The 15,291-nt window shown below is 47.5% G+C and overlaps 1 pseudogene; it reads right to left on the bottom strand.

Moving 5' to 3' along the window:
• Positions 1 to 1,877: 1,877 nt before the first annotated feature.
• Positions 1,878 to 2,199, bottom strand: LOC146866839 (Nuclear RNase P; annotated as a pseudogene).
• Between the last annotated feature and the right edge of the window lie 13,092 nt (positions 2,200 to 15,291).

Here is a 15,291-nt window from a genome sequence, read left to right as displayed (position 1 = left end):
CCCGTGCTATTTTTGGTGCACCAGAGAACACACCACACTTTATTAGACAAAACTTGTGCCTGGGAAACCTAGCTGTTCTTTGGCTGTGGGGGCGTGCTAGAGCAGTCGCAAATCTGGTAAATGGCTGCCCGACCACAGTTTGATACGTACCAGACTCACCCTCCAGAAGCCCCGGTGCTGAGATCCTCTGCCCACCCCCCAGAACGCCAAAGGGAAAGTAATCTGGTCTGCCGTAAAGTGTCAAGTCTTGTCCCCCAGTGTGAATAGTAGATGCCAAGTGAGAACAAACGTTACTAATTCTTACTGTTCCCAATCCGCAACTTTTAGACATTTTAAAACATCACGATAACAAACCCAGTTTAGTTAAACTGCATGGCCTGCATGGGAATTGAATCGGCAACCCTGTTATTCCGAGTGCCATACTGTAGCCGCTTGAGCGATCTCGTACGTAAGACAAATCAAATACTCGGCTTAAATAGACATTAGCATGTGAAAGTGTTCTATCCTCGAACATGGAAACAAACATCATGATACGTTCAAGAGAGAACCTATGTGCTACCCAGAAATTCAACAAAGAAGAACTTGACCTGCATGGCAGGGGTTACTCACTTCTGTGGTGTTCACCCATGTCCCATGAAAATAACTGTAAGCACGTTAGGGGGGGCTGAACTAACAGTATCTAATCTGGGGGGCTCGGACTAGCCCCCTTCGCAGCACCACATCCCCGACTGGCCATGCAAAATGAATATATCCATAATTTCCAGGCATGTAGCGGTTTGGCAACGCGCCTGCGCTGCGAGTTCTGCATGGGACGGGCACTTCCGCTGGGACACACTGAAACGCAGGATGTTGAGCCGACGGTGAGACTCAAACTTTGCTTCCAGCTTATTTGCCCTAAGCTGAGCATGCTAAACGGAAATAAGTCCCTAGCACATACCCCAACCGATGCCTACTAACAACTTGTCGCCAAGCAGAACCCTTGGATAGAAGGAGACTCTTATGGGCAAGCAAGCAACTTTCTCTACGTTTATTTATTCATTCAGACATCAGACCCGCAGCAGCACCCAAGTACACCACACTGGCAGAGCGGCTGCGCCCAGGCCATCCTACCTCCCATAGCTCCCAACGTTCCCAGCACCGCCGCAGCCCACCGTTCCACACAACGCCTTTGGCCCCAAACTGGAGCCTTCGCAGGCCAGGGAGCGCAGTCTGCCCCCAGATTTACCAGCACTCAGGCAGCCCCGGGATTGTGTATCAGACAGTGAGGCGCCCCACTGTTGCGATGTAGCCGACATTGCTTAGTGATTGTCCATTGTGCAGAGCGGCGGGGTCCTTGCGGAAACGCTAGTATGCTGCCTCGGCATGGCCCTACCCAGCAACAACCATGCATAAATAAAACCCAAACCCCCTAACAGCATGCTAACAGTCATGAAACGAGTCCGCACCTCGCACATCATAATTAATTGCAAATTACAACCTTAATAACAATGTATCATGCAGTTAAATTACGTGATTTTTGCGTAGCGCTGCAGGGACTCGAACTGGGATGCCCAGCTCTTGAGTCAGCAGCTCTGCCCGCTGGGCCATATGTTCTCCAGGGATTGTGAACTTCGGAAGCTTGTCCGAGTACGTGAACGAGTGCAACACATCCTGCTTCCTAAGCGGCCAGTTACGTAGCATATAATACAAGTCACCGACTTCCCCGGATTGCTACGCTCGATGCCGTGCCCACTCCCAACAATTTAGGTTTGTGCATGCTTGTCCAAGCTCGGAGCCATCTTACCAACCGGCACTTGTGGCCCGTGCAGTACATGCCGCTCAACCCGTGATGACGGCGTGAAAGCACCACTAGCGATGTGCCAACGCGGGAGGACAGTCTGAATTTGGTTATGAGGCGTCATTACCTCACCTCTGCCATTGCACTCAGAGGAGAGCCAGGCACGAGCCACTTTCAATGTCTGGAGGAGGAAAGCATCAGTGAGTACTAGGTACAAGGTCACACGTATCCTGCCCCCCCCTTAGGATCCGGGTGTCTGGGAGCTCGCTCCCCTTTTTAGGGGATGCCCCGCAGCGTGTGTTACAGAAAAATATGGGCGGGCGGGGCGCCTGTGCGAGAAAGCTGGTCGGGTCTACCCCGTCTCCAGGTGTAGACAGGAATCAGTCTTCTTACTCCCGCAGGAGTCTGACCTCTGGCTCAGAGGCTCTCTCTGCCTAGCTGGTGCTGTCAAGAAAGGAAGGGGAGAGGGATCCATGGCTAACCGCACATGGAGGACTTCGAGAACAGCCCAGCTCCAAGCGACCGGAGTCCCCCTGTGAAAAGCCCCTGGCAGGCGGGAAGGACTAAAGCCCCGGATGAACCTGGTAGGGATCCGCCATCGTGCGTGGCCCAAGGCATCCCCGGTAGGCCGAACCTCGCCCTAGCGGCCCGCCTTACCTATCCCCGGCCCCCTCCTGGCACCAGAGGCCAGCATAGACGGCCCCCGGGAAAGGCCGGTTCGCTCCACTGTCCGGCAAAGAAGGGATAAAGGAGGAGCAATAGATGCTGAGAAGGCGACGTGCCCAAGGAACCTTGTTTAGAGGTGGGGGAGGCCAGGACCTGCTCCCCCCCCACGCTTGGATGGGAGGCCTTGCTATCTCGACTCGGGCCTGCTCCGCACCGGCCGAAACAGGGGACCAACTGCGCTGATGTCGAGGGTCGTCTGCTCTCCCCCACCCTCGGGAAAACCTTCTGAGGGAAACTGCTCGCCTGCTAGTCAGGCCTCTTTGCCAGGCGTCACGTGGGGCCTGAGACGGTCGGGTCCCAGACCCCACCACATATGGGAGGCTCCATGAGAAGTGGCTTTGCTGAGGATGTGGGATACCCCCGCAATGGAGGCCTAGACCTCGCAGAACTACCTCCGGGACACATCACCCCTCCCGCCCTGCCCCCGTCCCAATCCCAAGCCCCCCAGCCACACCTGGCAGACAGGCCCGAGCCTTGCGGGGGCCCGGCAGGCACCAGTACATGGCCCGCGCGGTGGGACCATAGTGGGGGCGAGGGGGTAGTTGATTAACCTTGTGTTCCTCAGCAGCTCCTGGCACGACCAAAACGGCGTCAGGGCAGCAGAACAAAGAGGGCGACCAGTCTGTGTCTTGTTTTCGAATGTCAGATGCCTTCTGACAGTGGTGAATTTTTGGATACCGAGGCGGTAGCCTCATTACTCCACATTCACTTTGAGTTTTTTAGTCACTGTTTAGGTTGTCTTATTGATGTGTGACGCTTTGTCATAGTTGAGGTTGGATCACAAGATCAGCGCTGTGATAGGCCGTGGGTTGCAGTCAATTGGGTTTGCAGAAGTGTCAGCAAGTTTTATCGCAGAGTCTTGTTTTCGTCTGTCAAATGTCGTCTGACGGTGATGAGCTTTTGATGGCTGCCGCGGCGGTTGCCTTCTCACAGTGATGAGTTTTGGGTGCCTGCTGGGGCGGTTTGCTGTCTGGCAGTGATGAGTTTTTGGATGCTGTGTTGCTGTTTCAGTTTACAAGGTTAGCGCTTCGATGGGCCGCGGGTAGCAGTCAAATGGGTTTGTAGAAATGTCTGCAAGTTTCCTGATCAGTGGGTTTACTGTTTGATCCAATCCTTTGTAGAATGTCCTGTTGAGTTTGCGGAGATGGTCGTCCAACATCTCAACGCCTAGGTCTCTATGGAGGTATGCTGTTCTTGTGAAGATAGGAGCACCTGCTGCAATCCATAAGGCCCTGCTCTGTAATCTCTGTAGGTCTTTCCGATGCTGCGGGCAGCAGGCACTCCAAACTGGTGAAGCGTACGTCATAGTTGGTCGAATTATTGCGGTGATTGCTCGCTCTTTGCTCTGAATGGGCATCAACTTGGTCTTCAGGAGTGGGTATAATGCAGCCAGTTTTGTTGCTACTTTCTGGCAGGTCTTCTCTATGTGGTTTCTCCAGCTGAGTTTAGAGTCCAGCGTCACCCCCAGGTAGGAGCTGCAGTTTTCCCATTTCATCTCTTCCCCATTGAGGAGGATCTGTGGGTGTTTCCTGTTCAGCCTCCTGGTGAATAATGTTGCTGTGGTTTTGCTTGTGTTCAGTGTGATCTGCCAGTCGCTGTACCATTCGGAGAGTCTGCTGAGTGATGTCTCAAGGTTCTTAGCCTCTTCCTTTTCGCTGAAGGATTGGGAGATGACTGCAACATCATCGGCGTAAAGGGCAAGATCAGTCTTTTTTAGGTCTGTGGAGAAGTCGTTTGTGAATATGTTAAAGAGGAATGGTCCTAGGATTGACCCCTGAGGCACTCCAGCAAAAATTGGGCGTGACGTTGAGTATTCTTCTCGTACCACCATGTGAAAGGTCCGTTTTGACAAGTAGCTAGACAGCAGTTGAACCAGGTTGCTTGGAAACTTGAGCTTGATAAGTTTGTAAAGCAGTCCCTCATGCCATACTCGGTCGAATGCTTTGGCTACATCCGGAAAGACTACTCCAGTAGACTTGTTGATGTTGAATCCATGGCTGATGATGTCCACATCTCTGAGGAGTTGGTGATTGGTTGAGTGGTCCTTCCGGAACCCAAACTGTTCTTTGGCGAGGAGGTTTTCGCTTGTTGCAAAGTCCACGAGATGGGCAAGGATAACTTTTTCGAAGAGCTTTGATAGGCCAGATAGCAGACTTATGGGGCGGTAATTTGCAGGATCTCGTAGTGGTTTTCCAGCCTTGGGGAATACGACTACTCTTGCTTCTTTCCAGGCGTTAGGGAAATACTGGTGCTGCATACACGCGTTGAATATCTCAGCAAGATGATCCACTGCGGCATCTGGGAGCATCTTGATGGCTTGGTTGGCTATTCTGTCCTTTCCTGGTGCCTTGCCATTTTTCAGTGTCTTTACCAGGGCCAGTAATTCGTCCGTTGAGCATTCCTCAACGATTGCAGCTTCTGTTTCTGGTGGGTGCTCCCAGTGGTGCTTAGCGACCTCTTGCTCGACTTCTGCTGCCAGTTTGCTTGCCTGGTTAGGCCTGAAGGATGCCTCCAATGTGTCAGCGAAGACCTCAGCCTTGTCCCTGTTGCTGCATGCCAAGTGAGTCTTCCCTTGTATCGGTGGGTTTGGTTCCTTCTTCCCAGTCAAGCGTCAGGTCATTCTCCAGAGAGAGTTGTCCGAGTCCTTCAAGTTAGCTGTAGCTGCTTCCCATTTTTCACCTCTGTGGTGGCTTATTTGCATCTTCAGCTGTCTTGTCAGCTCATTGTACTTCTTCAGCAGGTCGGGGGTGCGATTCTTTTGCCACTCTCTCCGGGCTCTGTTCTTGTCAGCTATCGACTGCTTGATGCCCTTCGGGAGGTCCTAGATAGAGCAGCGTTGGAGTTTCTGCTCGGGAACGCTGCGCTCAATAGCAGTGTGGACTGCAGCTGTGAAGTGGTGAACCGCCTGGTCAATATCTTCAATGGGAATATTTAATGGATTGAGTGGGACCTCCAAGCCCAAAACCGCCGTGAGTTCCTTTTCTATGGAGTGTGCAATGAAAGGGCAAGCCCATACAATGTGAAAGGATTCTGCTTGGTCTTGTTCGCAATGTGTCCATGATGTGGTTGGTTTCAGACCTGCGCTATGAAGGCATTTTGGTGTTAGGTAGGCAGCGTGTACATAGTACAATTGACCCAGACGGAGTCTGGCTGAAGTGGTAACTGTTTTGGGTGCCATCAGTGCATCTCTGCAGTCTTCCTCTTCAAGAGACCCGATCCATCCCCCCCACTGGCTCATAAGCCGGTCTAGCGTATTTGGAGCGTTGTTGGTTAGGGAGCTGTAGATATAAGAGATTCCTCCTTTTCTCAGATTGCCTGTCATGGTTTGCACCTCACGGGACTGTATTCTGGTAGTGAGGTGCCATTTGGTACATGTATGTAGAGGGCATGGTGCAGTTGCAGATACCTATAGAATTGTGAGGAGTGTAGGGAGTACCGGGTCTGCAAGTCCTGAAAGCCTGTCCATGTATCCCCAAGATGTGAGATACCAATAAGGTCCCAGGCCTGGAATCCATCCATTCTGCTGACCTCCGGAGCCAGGTACCCTGCCAAAGCGGTGTGTATTGGGTCATCTTGTCCGTCCATTGGGTATGGTGCAGGGAGGTGCGCTAGGCCAGGAGAACCACTGTATCACTACAGGTAGAGTTCTGGGGATAGGTCCCCCGTACATCATTACCTGGATCCTGGGTAGGCCAAAGTCGTTCAGCTCTACTCTGTATGCCGGACCAGATCAGCCTCCGCTAAACCAATCTTGGAGCATGAGCAGGCGAGTTGCAAGATAGTACAGGTAGAGATTAGTCATGCCCATACCCCCATCAAAGGATAGAATCTGGCATTGGGACAGGGCCATGTGAGGCCTCCGCCCACCCCAAAGGATTCTAGTGGCCAGGCTGTCAAGTTCTTTAAACCGGGTCTGCAGAAAGTGAAATGGGATATTTTGAATCATATAGAGGAATCTGGGAAGTATCATCATTTTAAAGAGGATGACTCTTCCCAGGGGATTAAGCGGTAGTGTCTGCCACTTGTGGGGGTTGTCTCGAGCTCTCTTCACCAGCGGGGTAACATTGAGTGACCAGGCGAAGTCAGGGAGCAAGGCCACCCAGATATTTAAATGATTGCCTTCTGATAGGTATCGTGGATTGCCAATCAAAGTAGTCTCTTCAAATGTGGAGAGGGACCAGGACGGACTTACTGGGATTTAATTACAGACCAGAGATGTGTCCAAAAGAGTGCAGAGCCCGGAGGCAGTGGGGACCAGACTGAGCCAGTTCAGCCAGAAAGAGCAAGACATCATCCGCGTATAAAGCGATTTTGTCTTGTTCAGAGCATGCCCATCTCCATCCCCTAAATCAGTCATCAGACAGTATAAGGCATGCCAAAGGCTTCATCGCCAGGGCCAGCAGGAGCGGTGAGAGGGGGTAACCTTGCCTCATTCCCGCTCTCAATAGAAAACAGCTCTGATAGTGCCCCATTGACGATCACTCATGCTTTCGGACGGGAATATAACACCTTAACCAAGCTGCAGAAGTGCTGGCCCAGGCCTATCTCAACTAGTATGTCCTCCAGATACTGCCAGTCTACGGAATCAAAGGCCTTTTCGAAATCAATGAGGAGAAGTGCTAAATAGGGGGTTAGTGATTGGTGATTTGCCAAGGCTAGATGGAGGCGTCTGAGGCAGTGTCTGGCCTCACAAGATGGAATAAATCCACATTGGTCGGTGTGGACCAATTAAGTAAGATAGGGCCTCAGTCGATGGGCTAGGACCCTAGGCAAATATTTTACCTCCATATTAATGAGGGAGATTGGGCGGTACTCGGCGCAGTTGGGTGAGGGAGGCTGTGTTTTGGGGATCACCACAATGGTGGCGGCATCTGTCTCTGGTGGAAACAAACTGTTTTTGACAGCTTTGGCGTATCCGTCCGAGAGATGCGGAACAAGTATCTGTCAGTGGGCAGCGTAGTATTCCTGCGGGAGACCATCGGGGCCTGGAGTTTTACCTGACGCTGTGCGTGATATGGCATCATTGATTTCTTCCTGGGTAATAGGAAGATCAAGGTCAGCTGTTTCGGCTGCACTGAGGCGAGGGAGGTGGAGGTGCTCCTGGCTGATTAGCTCTGAAAGGGAGAGTTTAGGGCGCTGATCTGAGTAGAGTTTAGAGTAATAAACAGCAAAGATCTGAGCAATCGCTGAAGGTGAGTGATGAACAGTACAGTCCGGTCTCTTGATCTCGGGGATTATGCGATTAGCCATAGGGTATGCGGCGAATCGATATAGGATTTTCCCATTCTTGTCCCCCATCCATACACCCTAGCTACAGAGGATCTCCACAATACAATAGCAGCCTCCATGGAGATCTGCTTGATTTCGTCTCTTAAATGTGCAAGCTGCCTTTCTTGGGGGCCGCCTTGCTGCCCAAGCACTCGGTTCTCAAGGAGAGTTGCTTGGGCCTCCAAGAGAGTGAGCTGGGTGTCTTGGGCTAGGCGTTGATTTTCAGCTGGCCCTTGGCAAAGCACGAATAGTGGCGTTGCCTGCTTCCCATAAGGTACCAGGGGAGGAGACAGAGTCATGGTTAGTGAGAAAATATTGTTGGAGCTCTGCTCCTACAGTTTCCTTGAAGTCTTTATCCTGGAGGAACCATGCGTTCATACTCCATATCGAGCCAAGTGTGTAAGGTGGGTCTCCCACTCTCAAGAGTATGGGTGAGTGGTCAGATATACCTCTCGGAAGGATGGTGACATCTCAGATTTTTTGACAGTCTAGTGCAGGCATCATGTAATCTTTTTAAGTAAGTTTCGGTCACGGATCCTTTTTTCACTTTTCATTCTTTTAACATCTTTTCTTGGCTGCGTCTGGTTCCTTATAATTAATGGTTCTCCCGAAAGGGAGCAGGTCTCAGTCCCATTCCTCACTCTGATAAATCTGGAGCAGGGCAAGTAACTTATTTCATCTCTTTGTTTACAAGGTGTATCTTTTTTCTCTCTTACTCTGATCTTTCATTGATTTATAATCTATGGCATATTCCATTTGTGTCGGAGTCAACATTCAAATTCATCGTCCTGAAGATGGTCTAACGGATGCCTTCACCATATAGACCAAAATGTTGATAACTACACCTAATTCCTTTGTGATTTACTTTCTTTAAGGATTTGCTTTCTCTTTGATCGGTTACACTTTCCTTCGACACGTATTGTTTGGAATAGGTGCTCACATTAGTGACTATGAGGTGTTTGTAACAACAAATCATTTGTAAACCTCAGTTGCTGTGTGTTGTTTTACATTTAGATTTGTAATAGTTTTTTGCACCCTCTGGAAAATCTTTTTTCATTATAAAATTTGCATCTTGAAACATTTACACCCATTCAAAGAGTATTTGTAGTAGATTTGTTCTGATTGAAATGAGTGAATTCAATTTCTAAATAATCCAATGTGAGCTGCTAGATGGAGCTTGCGACCATTGTTTTGCATATTGAATGCTGAACTGAGTGTATGAAAATAAATTTCTTGTAGGCACAATTACCTGCTAATGTATGACCCTAACATCGGCAACTCAATAAGCCCCAAAATGGAACATGGAGAAATTGGCAATAAGGGTAGCAGAGGTATTTGGTGCGACCGCCCAGTGAAACATACCAAAGCCAGACTCGTTTGGAAACTATACTCCCAGGGGAGTACAGAGTGGAGTGCTTAACACTGAGATCATGATGGTTTCTTACCCACAATGCCCTGAAAACCTCAAACTTTGCTTAACATTGCACATTTTCCTTGCATTATTGTTGCCGTAAACATCTGGAATCTGCAGTGCTCCACAAGACTCCTAACACCCAGCATTCCCTAACTTGTCCTGATAAAAACGCTGTCCCATTTGTGTGGCTAAGCCTAGTGCTCATGGTAGGAACCGATCAAACCAATGTCAAAAGGAGTCTTCACAAGGGGACTCCATAGGACACTAGGGGACATTAGCAGACATGTATTGCTTTTGTAAATCGGCCATCACGACAAAAAATTACAGATGAAAACATTATCACAAATAGCTGTTTTCTTAAACTCCTTTTCAATATTTTGACATTGAGTGTTTTACTCGGTCATCCTGGCAGTGGTCCCGCCTTCTAAATTTAAGAGTTCTAAACAGGTTGAACAAAATTTGTCAAAGCCAATAGGTGTGATTTTTATTTGTGAAAAAAGTTGGTAACTGATGGCCAGGTGTGCAGCTCTGTGTTAGTGTGTATTATTGCTTACGCTTGAATTATGGGTGACTGGTTGAGAGATTGGATGAATGACCCTGTAAATAAAGGAAAGAACTACATACATTACAGTAAAACATAAAGGCAAGCATTCTAATTTACTAACCACTTACACAAGGCAACTACACAATGTACATGTTTTAATATGGGTACAGCTGGTGTGAGAAAGCCTCTAACATTTCTTAGTGTAGCACTGTCCAAATGTATCAAGTCATAAAAATGTTTTATAACCCAAGTAGTACATTTGTTATTCTGAAGCATAGAATCAAAAAGTTAGCTAATATTTCACACACTGTGATAAGATAATATAATGAAGCAGGTGACTGCAGTTTACCCTTCGATTCTTTTTAGAAAGGAAATCAGATATTGAATTTATTCCTAATGAAACGCACAAGATGTTTAAAAAAATTATTAAAAAGAGAGCATTTTCTAGTTTCATGGTGAATATGTAATCCAGATAAATTGAATTAAAACTGTATTCATCAGTGCACTATTCACAATCTAGAATATATTATATATATTTATCTAGTGGAAATCTCACTGCTTATTTATTACGTTCTAAAATTGGTAATATAATGAATTTGGACAATGGCCCAGTTTTTTCAGATTTTGATATTTTGCTACTGGAAAAAAGGAATAACAGAAGGAAATGTAATCCTGCATTATTAAATGATCATTAATAAAACAATTTCAACATTTTGCTAATTATTTTTTAAACTCAATAAAGTGTTAGATACCTCCGCAGACAATAATTGGGATGCTTTTAAAGTTGCTTTAAGATATTTTATCATCAGATAGGTACTAAAAAAAAAGGGGAGAGTATGAAGAACAAATTAAATTTTAAGAAACATTGAGAATTTTAGAACATTTATACTACTCGTCTAAATCTAGAAATGACCTAGAAAGCCTGCTTAAAACTAAGTTCAGCATGGAAAAATCATGTAATAAATTATTCAGAATCAAAGCTAGGTATTATGGAGGTAAAGACAAGATCAGTCAATTATTGGCTAAATATCTAAAAGCTAAAAAAGAGATATATACTTTTGATTCAATCATTGATTAAATACTGGTAGTATTAAGAGGGCTCATACGACATTGCAAATATGTTCCTTAATTTAATTTTTACTCCAATGTGTATACTCCTGATTCCTTGCTTTCTTTAAGTGAATTTGATACACATTTCTTTGGAATATCAAGAGATTAATACCCTCATTTAGATCGCTCTCTTTTGGAGGGTAATTTGAAATTAGACGAGGTTTAAAATATAATTTACAATATTTTGGGGGGAAAATACTGAGGGCCTGATTAGGACTTTGGCGGTGCTGTGCCGGCTTTGAGCCTGAACAGCACTGTACACAGTGCATCTCATGTCGATGGGCTTTTGTTTTGCCGTTCTCTTGGTAGGGCCCTGAAAATGGGAACCGCAATGGGAACGCAAAAGAAGTTCCAGAACGGCATGGACTGTGAAGTCCATGCCATTCTGGAACTTGGGGTGCACGCAAACGGGGTACATGTTGTGCCCCCTGAATGCATCCCCATGGTGGCGGGGGACCCCTTTGTTTACCCACCACTGGTCTTTTCATGGCAGGCTCACTGCCATAGAAAGGCTTGTGGTATGGAAACTCAAAATATGCTCAGCGGACTGTGGAGGTCCCGCCTTACATATCAGATAACCCTGTCCGCTGCGCCACCACCAAGGAACAGCTGTTCCCTGGCACAGCCAGCATATTGGTGGTGGTCCAAATGGCGACTCTGAATACAGCAGTCCCAGGACTGCCACTGCTGCCCACCACAAGTCTGTCGGCCAAAGACTGGCAAACCCATAATTGGCCCCTGAGTATTTAGTTCACAAATGGTCACCTTCATTCCTGTCTTGGTGGAGTAGATTTGATTCCATTAAAACAATGATTTTAGCAATAGTTGTATATTCTCTTTCAATGATGCCTGTTAATTTACCAAAGTCTTTATTTAGGAAGATCAATATTTTGTTACCTACTTTTTCATGACAGAATAAAAAGCCTAGAATTTGTCTGTATAAATTGAAATTACCCAAACAAAGAGAAGGGGTTACATTCCCTAATTGCATGTTATCATGCTGTTTTTCCCTTCAACCACTTTGTTTTGGGTACAGAAACCGCATTTGTATCAATACGATTGGATGGAGTTAGATAGATCCTTCATTGCCCATTTTTCTATTTCTGATTTTATATCTGTTTAAAAAACATTTATTTAGCGTCACCTATTTTCACAAATATAGGTGGAATATGTGAAACATTTGATGCTAAGATCAAAACAGGTAATATTATTACACTTTGGCCCCTATTACGATGTCGGGAGGACTTGAGTCCGCCCAACACCATTTCGTTGTGGGACCTGACTGACCATAGGTCGGCAGTTTCGCACACCGTATTACGATGTGACCGCAAACTCCCATTTGTCTATGGGACATGCAGCACAAGCTCCCATAGAGAAATGTGAGTTTGTGTAACTCCCTGAATTGTGTGGCAGGCACACAGTGCAGGGATTTACAGGGAGCACCCATTCCACAACTGTAGGCCCTCAAAGTCACTTTACGACAGGCTTTCCTTGTCGGAAAGCCCGACATGGAAAGCCTGTCAGAAACCAACATCATAATCCTTATGGCGGGAACACCGTATGTAATGGATTACATGAAAGTTTCCAACTAAAATGAAGGCACAAGGGTTGATGTTAAATCTAAAATAGAGGCGGAATGGAAGTTTGACCTTAAAAATCATTTTCACTTTTAATTTTGAAAATAAATTGGACAAATATGATGCCAACGTCATCTACTGTCAATATTACTCAAATACCATGTTTTCTTCATAATCTACATTTTGACTCCAGTTTCCAACATTAATACCCTAATGTTCTCTTCTTGTTGGTCATGTTCGTGCTATTTTAGCACTTTTACACATATGGGGGCCGATTCCAATCCTGTATTTTTTTTTCCCGTACGACTCGTATCCGTATTTTTTTGCGTACGAATCGTACAAGTCACGTCCGACCCGTGAAGTACGATTCGTACGGGAAAAAGTACATACGGATCAGCCCTATCCGTACGAATCAGATCGGGAAAAGTTGCACGAGACGTACCCGTCTAGTACGATCCGGACCAGCTTTCCGATTTACGATTTGTACAGAAAACGTCCGTCCCGTACACGGGGAATGACTTGTACATATGCAATGTCTGTGTACGCACCGTACAGTAGCAATGTCGGTGTACGCACCGTACATAAGCAATGACGGTGTACGCACCGTACATAGAAATGGGGTTGTACGCACCGTACATAGCAATGCGGGTGTACGCACCGTACATAGCGATGGGGGTGTTCGCACCATACATAAGCGATGGCGGTGTACGCACCGTACATAGCAATGGGGTTGAATGCACCGTACATAGCAATGGGGGTGTACGCACCGTACATAGCAATGGTGTTGTACCCACCGTACATAGCAATGGGGGTGTACGCACCGTACATAGCAATGGGGGTGTACGCACCGTACATATGCGATGGCGGTGTACGCACCGTACATAGCAATGGGGGTGTACGCACCGTACATAAGCAATGGCGGTGTACGCACCGTACATAGCGATGGGGGTGTTCGCACTGTACATAAGCGATGGCGGGGTACGCACCGTACATAGCAATGGGGGTGTTCGCACCGTACATAAGCCATGGCGGTGTACGCACCGTACATAGCGATGGCGGTGTATGCACCGTACATAAGCGATGGCGGTGTACACACCGTACATAGCAATGGGGGTGTTCACACCGTACATAGCAATGGCGGTGTACGCAGCGTACATAGCAATGGCGGTGTATGCACCGTACATACACAACGCATGGGGGTGTGTGTCTGTACGACTCGTACCCCTGTACCGTACTGAAACACAGACACTGTAAAACAGCACAAGGAGGGTCTATTCGACTCGCACAACACCACAAAACACGTCTGCACTGCACAAAAAATGGAAAAGGACTGACCTGGACACAGGCAAACAGAGGGGCAAACTCACAACCACCCCTTATAACACACCCACCAAAAATTCAAACCGAGCCACACCCACAAATGGACCAATAAAAAGGGCCCACACACACAAACCATGAGCCTTTGCAACAGACTCACTGCAGCTACAGAGCACAACAACAACAGCACCCATCCACCTTAACATATACACCTTCACACAACCTCCTTCACACATACCCCTTCTACACATTCACACTCACACCGTCACATTCAGACCCACACACCCACAACCATCCACACCCTCACCCTACACCATGTCCACAGACAAGAATCCAAAGTTCACAAGGGATGAGCTGGAGATCCTTGTCAATGAAGTCATCAGAGTCAAGCCACAGCTGTTTGGAACATTGGTCAGACAGGCCAGCATAACTGAAAAATCACGCCTGTGGCAGAGGATTGTCGATAGGGTGAATGCTGTTGCACCCCTCAGAAGGACCAGGAATGAATGCCAAGCCAGGTGGTACGATCTGCGGAGGGCGGTCAAGCGCAAAATTAATGAGGACTACACCCAGAGCAACCTCACTGGAGGTGGTGCGCCCCGCAGACCAGTACATTACCATCCCTGGGAGGAGAAGGTGATGGCCATGCTTCCGCCGGTGTGAGTACATGGACTACAAGGAGTTGCAGAGCCTGGTGAGTACACAAACAACTTACGTAACATGGGGGTAATGGCATCCACACCCCAACTACACCAAATGCACGCAACTACCCCCAAGCCATCACTGGCCAGAACCACAGTCAATAACTACGCTAATGCCAATAACATGTGTATGTCCCATTGAGAAAGCAAGACCATGCTATGTCCCATGCTACATGAAGCACCAACCCAAGAATGGATGTCCGGTATGCTGGGAGGGTGGGTGGCACAAAACGCATGTTTGAATCATAAATCAGACACAATTGCCCTCATCCCATATGGCCCAGCTACATACCCATGCACCATGCGCAATGCACAGGGATTGGGAAAGTACTGACAAGATAGCTCACACTTGGCCCTGGTGTAGGCAGCACAAGGCCCTCCTGTGACCAGTGCAAACACAAACACCAAGACAACAAGGTCAGATATCTAGGACAGGAACTCACACTCACTGTCATGGCAGCATACTCCATGGGGGGACAGCAACATCACCTGGGAGCCCCAGGGCCAAATCACACTACACCCCCCAGCAGGCCCTGTCACACACACCCCTTTCACAAGCAGACACCACCAGGACAGGCAATGGATTTACCCACTGTCACAATGGACATGCAACACAACAAGACCAATACATAGCCGAAGAAGCATCCAAGCCACAAATCGACATGTCAAAGACTCAGGAGAACATATCAAACTGTCCCCCGCAACATACCCATCCACAAGTGAACATTGAGGAGAATGCTAGGCACATACAACTATCTGGAGGAGCAGTGCCAACTTGAATGTGTATGAAACAGGCATGTTGCATGAAACAGCATTAACATTGTCTGTCTCTCACACACAGGGCAACGTGATGAATA

Source organism: Triturus cristatus, chromosome 1_2 (assembly GCF_964204655.1).
Source record: "Triturus cristatus chromosome 1_2, aTriCri1.1, whole genome shotgun sequence".
NCBI classification, from domain to species: domain Eukaryota; kingdom Metazoa; phylum Chordata; class Amphibia; order Caudata; family Salamandridae; genus Triturus; species Triturus cristatus.
The sequence above is the reverse complement of the archived record's forward strand: the minus strand, read 5'-3'. Positions and strand labels throughout refer to the sequence as shown.